The sequence below is a fragment of the Chrysochloris asiatica genome, unplaced genomic scaffold, assembly GCF_000296735.1.
Source record: "Chrysochloris asiatica unplaced genomic scaffold, ChrAsi1.0 scaffold00121, whole genome shotgun sequence".
Lineage (NCBI taxonomy): Eukaryota > Metazoa > Chordata > Mammalia > Afrosoricida > Chrysochloridae > Chrysochloris > Chrysochloris asiatica.
In genome coordinates this window covers 8,785,358-8,794,584 of record NW_006408639.1, presented here as the reverse complement: position 1 = coordinate 8,794,584, position 9,227 = coordinate 8,785,358, and the positions used below count along the sequence as shown (strand labels likewise).

The 9,227-nt window shown below is 43.0% G+C and overlaps 1 protein-coding gene across 1 annotated transcript in view; it reads left to right on the top strand.

Moving 5' to 3' along the window:
- Positions 1-9,227, top strand: part of EFCAB12 (EF-hand calcium binding domain 12) — a 40,591-nt gene that overhangs the window by 5,359 nt on the left and 26,005 nt on the right. The window lies entirely within an intron of this gene.

Below are 9,227 nucleotides of genomic sequence, written 5' to 3'. Positions count from 1 at the left end.
CCACGCCAGGACGTTGTTGTTGTGTGCTGTTCAGTCGATTCCAACCCATAGTGACCCTGTATAGGGTTTCCGAGGAGCAGCTGGTGAGCTTGAACCACTGACCTTGCAGTTCAAACAGCTTTGCAGTCAAGCGCATTAACCCACAGCGTCACACCAGGATCCATTAGGTAGAGTCAAACCTCCAACTATTCAATTAGCAGTAGAAGGCATTAACCTTTGGCACCAGCAGGCTCTGGTGGGAACAACAACAATCCTGGTCCTGTCAAGTTGCTTCTACCTCACAGCAATACTGCAGGACAGAGTAGAAGTGCCCCATAGGGTTTCCAAGGCGGTCAGCTGGAACCAACTCCATGGCATTAAATGGCAACACCAACCAAGTCTATTGAAGCAGACTGCCACGACACTGTCCCACAGCGCAGCTGGTGGATTGGAACGTAACCTGACACTAGAAATGACTCCAAATGTATTTCCCACTGACCTTTCATTTTCTGATTATGAAAGGAGTACATAGGCATTTTAGACAGAATTAACAATGAACAAATGTACACATTGCGCCCTCCTGGGCACCAGGGGCACAGGGGAGCTAGGTCAGAGGCAGTGCCTCCTCTGGGCAGAACAGGGTGGTAAATGCTATGATGGGGCTAACTGTGAGGGCTATAGGGACCCAGAGGGCTGAGAAAGGTCAGCAAGGCTACATGGGAAGGTGAGGCTCATATTGCAACTGGAAGGGTTAAAGAAGAACAATCAGGTGATGCTTGGGAGAGTGAAGGGCATTCCAGGATTCAGTGTCAGCAGGGAACCACAGATACATCAGACTGAGTAAAACACAGGGGAGAGGAGACATGGTCAGGGTGAGGAGTCAGGCAGGATCAGGTGAGCAAACTTGAACTCTCTCCCAGAGCCTCTGAGCGCCACAAAAAGGGTTTGAGCAGTGAGACTTTGGTTTTAGAGGGAAAATGACAATGATGATGTTTTAAATAATACTGTTGTATCCCTTCTGATTTTTAGAATACTTTTTGATCTTTACAACAATTCCAAGAAGCAGAGGTTATTCATTGTAGACATGAAGGTAATTAAGACTAAGAGGGGCAGTTAGTTGAGCTCTGGGGTCAGGTAAACTGGAGATCATGTCCTAGCTCTGCTACCAAACAAATATGTGACCTTGGGCCCCTCTGGGCCTCAGTGTTCTGTTCTGTAGAATGGGTATAATCAAAGCGCTGGCCTCATAGGTCTGTTTATTTGTCATCCATTCATTCCGTCACCAACTACTTACTATGCTGGGGCTCTAGCATTGAACTGGAGACATAAGATCCTGTCCTCATGGGATTCAAAGTCTGTCGGGAAAAATAAACATCAACCAAGTAACTACAACCAGGGTCTCAAACTCCAGTGTCTGCCTGAACCCAGCACTTAGTGAACCGTGCTGTTTTTGAGACAATAGAGAGTGATGGGGCATGTAGCAAACTGGAGGACAGTCCCCAGTCGAAAGTAACTCAAATGGAAACATGTTCAACAGTTTTTGTTTTAGTTATTTAGTGCTGCTACCACAGAAATGCCACAAATGGGTGCTTTTAATAAAATGTGCTTTTTCCCAGTTTCTTGTTGCTAGGTGCCATCGAGTCAGTACCAACTCATAGTGACCCCATGCACAACAGAACGAAACACTGCCCTGTCTCGCACCAAGCTCACAGTTGTTGCTATGCTTGAGCCCCATGCTGCTGCTCTTGTATCTTTTTGTCTCATTAAGGGAGGTCTCCCTCTTTTTCACTGACCCTCCACCTTACCTAGCATGACTGGGCCCTCCTGATAATATATCCAAAGTATGAGAGATGAAGTCTGGCCATCCTGATTTCTAAGGAGCATTCTGGTTGTACTTCTTACAACACAGATTTGTTTGTTGTCTGGAAGCCCATGTTGTTTTTGGTATGTGCTATTGAGTTGGTTCTGACTCACAGCAACCCTGTGTAGAGTTTCCGAGCAGCAACTGGTAGGTTTGAACTACTGACCTTGTGGTTCACAGTCAAGTACTGATCCTACAGCACCACACCCAGAGTCCTCTGGCAGCCCATGGCACTTTCAATATTCTCCTCCAATACCATAACTCAAATGCATCAATTCTTCTTCGGTCTTCTTTATTCACTGTCTAATTTTCACATGCATATGAAGTTATTGAAAATACCATGGCTTGGGTCAGGTGCACCTTAGTCCTCAAACTGACATCTTTGCTCTTCAACACTTTAAAGAGGATTTATGCAGCAGAATTGTCTAATGCAGTAAGTCCATTTGATTTCTTTACTGCTGTTTCCATAAGTGTTGATAACTGAACCAAGCAAAATGAAGTCTTTGCTACTTCATTCTTTTCTCCATTTATCTTGATGTTACTTATTTCTGCAATGGTGAGGATTTTTGTTTTCTTTACATAGAGGTGCAGTGTAATGGTTGTGATCTTTGATGGTCATCAGTAAGTATTTTAAGTCCTCCTCACTTTCAGCAAGCAAGGTTGTATCATCTGCATATCACAGGTTGTTGAGTCTTCCTCCAATCCTAATGCCACATTCTTCTTCATATAATCCAGTTTCTCAGATTATTTGCTCAGCATACAGATTGAATAACTATGGTGAAGAAATACAATCCTGGCGCACACCTCTCCTAATTTTAAACCATTCAGTGTCCCCTTGTTTTGTTCTGTGCTGGAGAGCAAGTTTCAGTGTCTCTTCTGACATCCATTTTGACCTTTTCCTTCTTTCTTGTCTTCTTACTGACTTTTTGCTTTCTTCCTGTATGATGTTCTTGATGTCATCCCACAACTCTTCTGGTCTTTGGTCTTTAGTGTTTAATGTATCAACTCTGTTCTTCAGATGATCTCTAAATTCAGGTGGGATATATTCAAGGTCATGTTTTGGCTCTCGTGGACTTGTTTTCATTTTTTTCAGCTTTCGTTTGAACTTACATATGAATAATTGATGGTTTGTTCCACACTCTGCCCCTGGCCTTGTTTTCACTGATGATATGGAGCTTTTCCATCATCTCTTTCCGCAGATGTAGTCAATTAGATTTCTGTGTATTCCATCTGGTGAGGTCCATGTGTATAGTCGTCTCTTATGCTGTCTAAAGAAGGTATTTGAAGTGAAAGAATCATTGGTTTTGCAGAATTCTATCATGCGATCTCCAGCATCATTTCTATCACCAAGGCCATATTTTCCAACTACTGATCCTTAGTTTTTGTTCTCAACCTTTGCATTCCAATCACCACTAAAATACATCTTGATTGCATGTTTGATCAATTTCAGATTGAAGAAGTTGGTAGAATTCTTCTATTTCATCCTCATTGGCTTCAGTGGTTGGTGCGTAAATTTGAATAATAGTGGTATTAAGTGGGCTTCCCTGTAGGTGCATGGATGTTATCCTATCACAGATAGCATTGTACCTCATGACTGATCTGGATATGTTCTTTTTGACAATGAATGCAACACCATTCCTCTTCAATTTGTTATTCCCAGCTTAGTAAATCATGTGGTTGTCAGATTCAAAATGGCAAATACCAGTCCACTTCAGCTCACTAATGCCTACGATATCAATGTTTATTCATTCCATCTCATTTTTTACAATTTCCAATTTTCCTACAGTCATACTTCATACATTCTATGTTCCAATTATCAATGGATGTTTATAGCTGTTTCTCTTCATTCTGAGTTGTGCTCATCAGCAAATGAAGGTCCCATGGGCTTTACTTCCATGAGCTCTACTCCATTCGGTCATCACTGTCAACTCTACTTTGAGGAGGCAGCTCTTCCCAAGTCACATTTTGAGTGCCTTCCAACCTGAGGTTCTCAATTTTCTGACAAAACTCAAGCCCTACCTCTGCCAAGGATATAACTCAAACACAGAATCCTAGAAATGATTCAGATCTAGTACTCCCTTAAATTCAGGAAATAACCCTTCCAAAGTGACAATTACATACGTTAAAGACCTAAGGCAAACTATAGCTTTAGAAACAGGATATGGGGATGCGATGTGAATGCTTGGTTGGAATGGATTAAATATTTTGTTCACATTCTAAATAAGAGCGATTGTTACACCTGTGCGGCAGGAAGCCCAGAAGCCCAAGTGGTCCCCTTTGCACTCTCAGGGTATGCGCTGTATGGTTGCTGTCATCCAGGACCCTAGAACCTGGGGCAACAAATCCTGTAACTCATTGTCACAACTGTTCTCTAATGTCAGGGGTCTTACAGGTCAGCCCCCAAGGACCATTAGGCCTCTAGCCTCAAATGTCCATTTCATTTCGTGTCTCTCCATACACAAGGGGAATTTGATACAACTATGGCATCTCTCCCAGTTCTGTTATCCTGTGCAGACAAGAGGAGTCTCAGAGACAATTGTCTAATGTCGATCAATGTATTTGCCCCTTTAGAACAGTAAGAAACAAACATAAATAAAGGGTCTTGACTGGCTGGTCATAGGCAAAAGCCCTTTGCATCTACCCCATGGTAATGATACATTTTTACCTATGTTAGCTTCCAAACCCAACCCATCTTATCAGGGACATGTTAGAATCCTTGGGCCCTTGGCCTCTCTTCCTCTGGTTTCATATTTACCCCTGTGGTTACGAATCAGGCTGCTAACGTCAGGGTCAGCAGTTCGAAACTACCAGGTTTTCCGCAGGAGAAACATGAGGCTTTCTGCTCCCGTAAAGATTTATAGCCTCAGAAACCCTGTACAGGGTCGCTATGGGTCAGAACCGACTCCACGGCACATAACAACGACAACAACAAACAGGGATCAATGAAGTGGGTAAGACTTTTCTAGTCCAACAAGAATACTGAGAAGACTAGCCTCGAGACAAAGATAAGGTTAGCAAGACCTGAAACCCTAATTGAAGTAGCTGGCCACAGGCAGAAGAACCACGAAGATAATGCCTAGAGCTGACAACTGGAGAAGGAACGCCATTTTCAATAAGTCTGTGTCCCTTTACTAAAAGTTGATGAATATTCAGCATATCACTCCTCCTAATCAATATGTGGTGTGGCGCTTATGTGCGCCAGACTGCAAAGCCTTTGAACTGCAAGGTCAGCAGTTCAAGCTCACCAGCTGCTCCCTGGAAACCCTATACAGGGTCGCTATGGGTCAGAACCGACTCAATGGCACTTCACAACAACAACAACAATCAATATGTATTAGCCCATTCTTAGAGGAAGAGAACCCATACCTTTATAAGCCCCAGTGCACCCCCATTTTACCAGGTCTGAGAAGCGGCGACTTGGTGGGACTAGTTATTTAGACCCCCGAAAGCGAGAGGGACCAGGGAAAAAATGTGACAATTTGGCAGCAGTATAGCAAGGCAGCCTCTCAGATTCTTTTCAGGGTCACTCTGAGAGGTTCCCTAGGTGAGGAATGTGTTTCCCACTAGTAACTACGTTTCCCTTGGGGAGAGTCCCTTTTTACCAGTTCCTTTATTTGAGTAGTTAGTCCACTCTGGTTGCCTGTCTCAATGGTCAACTGTACCTGGGAAGGGCCCTCACAGTTCAGCTGGAGTCTGTTCTTCCAGATCTTAATCAGTCTCATGGTCAGAAGTGATGAACGATGAATTTGAAGGGATGGGTTTGGACCAAGAGTTCTTTTAATGTCTACAGCATAATATAGTGTACCTCCTCTTAAAAAGACGAAATGCATACATACAGGGTGGCCCACATTTTAACAACAACAACAACAAAAATGTGTTTTCAATTTAGAGTACTGGTACACAAAATATCTTTCAAAACAGTATTATGTTCTCAGAAGACCTGAAACATTAATACAACAATAAAATACATACAAAGTCTTGAACAATGTATAATATTTTTAAAAACTGCTATCACACCAACCAAACAAATCCTTAACTATCCTTTAAATGGATTAATTTATACTATTTTACTGTAGAAAAAAATATCAAAGATATTGAAACAGAACAAAACAATTTCTCAATGCCTGATACACATTGAAGTTTCACTTTGTATGGGTACACTCAGAAGTTTGCATTGTAAGCTCAAACAGCCTATGTCTACATTTATCTTAAGAATTCTATTTGAAAAACTACCATATTGGCTGTAAACCATTTCTCCCTGGGGATAAGGGGATAAGGTATTGTCTTCTGCAGACTACCTCATCTCCCACCCACCCCCTTTTTTGTTCCATTTTGGGCATTCCCTCTTAAAATGGCCTACTTTTCCACATTTGAAGTATCTGTTTTCTCATCTGGCAGTTTTTTGGGTTCCCCTCCCCTCCTGTTTTGTCCTGACTGTGGGGGTCAGGATCCCGAGGGGCATTGGTTAATTATCCGCTCTTGAGTTGTCTGCCTGAAAGTGGTGGTGGTGTGTTATGGAGTCGGTTCTGACTCATAGTGATCCTATATATGGTTTCTAAGGCTGTAAACCATTACAGGAGCAAAAAGCCTCATCTTTTTCCCACAGAACTGCTGGTAGTTTTGAACTACTGACCTTGAGGTTTGTAGCCCGATTTATAACCACTAGAGCTCCTTGTCCTAAGGTAGACAACATAGTTTGGGCTTTCTGTTTTTCTTTATCCTGTTTTACATTAGACCTTTTCAGTTTCCTTTAACAGTTCTTCCATAAACCTGTTTTCCCAGTTTTCTTTTTGTGTGTGTCCTTTTACAGATATCAGGCCAAGTGTTAGTGACAAAACGGAGCTTTAATACTCCCTGGCCAAAGGAAATTTTGGGTCTAACCTGGCGTACTTTCTCATTTGCCCTTTTTTTCTTTTGGTCCCCTGAACCAGTTAGGGATACGCTGATGAATCCCAAGTTCTCCTCTTCCTAAGGGGACTTTTCAAAGAGGAGAGTTCAGGGTTGTGAGTTGGGGCATGTAGGAGAAAAGGCAGGATTGTAAGGCAGGGGGTAGAGAGAAAACGGGGTGCCAAGGGGAAGAAAGTTTTTCTTTCTTCACTTTATTATCCCTTTAGTGCAAATAGGACAACAGGACCCTGTCTCCAGTGTAGGGCATAATCTACTTCCTCCTGAGGGATAGGATTTTTGTTACTGACATATTTAATTAAAAATTGATAGACCCAATTCTGGTCTGAGTCAAATTTAAGCCAAAAAACAGATAGCTTTAAAATGTGTACCTGTGTGCAAATAAAACAGCAATACCTTATCGTGTTATCTCTATTTACCTTTAGTTCGCGCACGCGCACTATTGTTCTAATCCTCTCACATTAATCCTAACAGACTACCAGGGGGAATTTTGTCCTTGGTTTCATTTTCTCTAGATATTCTTTTACTGGTATTATTTCCCATCCCGGCTACCTGGTTGTGTCTTCTTACAAAGAGGCTCAACTCCCCCTTCTATACCTGGAGCTTTCTTGCTCTCTTTTATTTTTGCTTCATCTGTTTCCGGCCACTTCTCTCACGGGAATGTTGGACCCCTCTTAGCAATTGGTGTGTTGGTATAAACCCCTAACTCGGTTTGAGTCCTTGACTTGATACCGCCCTAAGCCTTATGAGGTGGTCACAGATCACGGATCAGGACTCCACACTCCCTTCGTGCCCAGAGCATATCTCATTCATACACATACAACTTCTGGGATGTCTCAACCACCAAGAAAGCATTGGGCACCCCAGGGATTTTGTTTACCTTGGCCTGTGCACAGTGTTACTTGGTTGCCAAGTGGTGATGCTCGAGTAGGCCTTTTTCCTGCTTTGCCAAGAATCCGGTTTTATTCGCTTCCTTGGGAGACTTCAGCCGATCTCACCCGAGAGTTGTCACAACTATGCAACAGGACACATCTCCCTCAGAGGAAAAGCTAAAGCTGCTTCCTAAAGGGAATGGGAATCCCGTTCGTTGTTGTTGTTGTTATGTGCCGTGGAGTTGGTTCTGACTCATAGCCACCCTGTGCAGGGTTTCCGAGGCTATAAATCTTTACGGGAGCAGAAAGCCTCATTTTTCTACCGCGGAACAGCTGGTAGTTTCGAACTGCTGACCTTGTGGTTTGTAACCACAGCCCGGTTTGTAACCACTACGCTACCAGAGCTCCTTGGGAAATCTCGCTCGAGCCCCGAAATTGTTAGAATGAATTCCGATCTTGCACAAATACACTCGGTGAGACTAAATTACCTTGGTAAAGCAAAATTTACTCCTGCAAGAGGGTGCGTGTGCGTAGCCGTACATACAGGAACAGGCCAGCGAGCACACCGAGTGGACAGTCCACTTGGGTTTTTGATCCCTGACACAAGCCTTACAGCTGTGTCTCACCCCACTGGCTAGGGTTTTGACCGCATAATCTTTTCCCTTACCCGGTTGACTAGTTCAGATTTCTAAGGTTCATATTCCTATTTTAGGAAAGGAAAAAGAAAGATTGTAAAGTTTCTGCTTTCCTCGAGAAGTAGTGAAAGAAAAATATCATGAAGTCTTTACTTTAGGAAGTAAAGAAAAAAAGAAAGATTACAATACAATGTACAATAAACAGGATTATAATAATTTTTCCCCATACTATGCACACAGAAACTCTAACAAATAGATGGATTTTAACCATCTCAACCACCCCATTTTACAGATAACAAAATTGAGGCACAGAGAAGTCAAGTGACTTGTCCAAGGTCTCACAGACAAAGCCAGGACTCAGATCCAAGCATTCTGGCTCTGTAGTTGGTACTATGCTACCTCAGAGGACAGAGGAGGTCAGAATGGCATTTTTAAAAAAGTTCATTCTGGTTGCCAATAGTTTGGGAGACTAGGGCGAAGTAGAGTAGAATCTGAGATTAAATAAGAGAAAGTGTATAGCTTAGCTCCTGCCACCAGTGTCCTGGTGTTACCTGAGTCACTCTGAAGGGGTTGCCACCGCCACGTGGGTTGTAACAATGGAAGAAATTTATTGTGCAGACATGTGGCTCAGAGGATTCTTATCCAGAGACTGAGCCCGTTTATAGGAAAGCCTGTAGTTTATATAGTGTTTGGGTCTTTGGGCATAACAGAGCAAGCAAAGGTGTGTGTGTAAGGCTGGTATTTGCTACTTCATATAGTGGGGAGGGAGTAGTGAGCATGTGGGGATTTTACAGAAGCAGAAGCAAGTTAGTTTTAACTTTAGGGGCTTTGTTATTTCCAAGAGGCGAGTGTGCAACAGGAGGAGTTTGGCTGTGATAAACATGTGGAGCTGAGGAGTTCTGTTGTGCAGCTCCTGGAATGTGGACTCTCTCCCTGGAGTGAGATGTGTACTCTGGGAGCTGGGGCCCAGTGCCT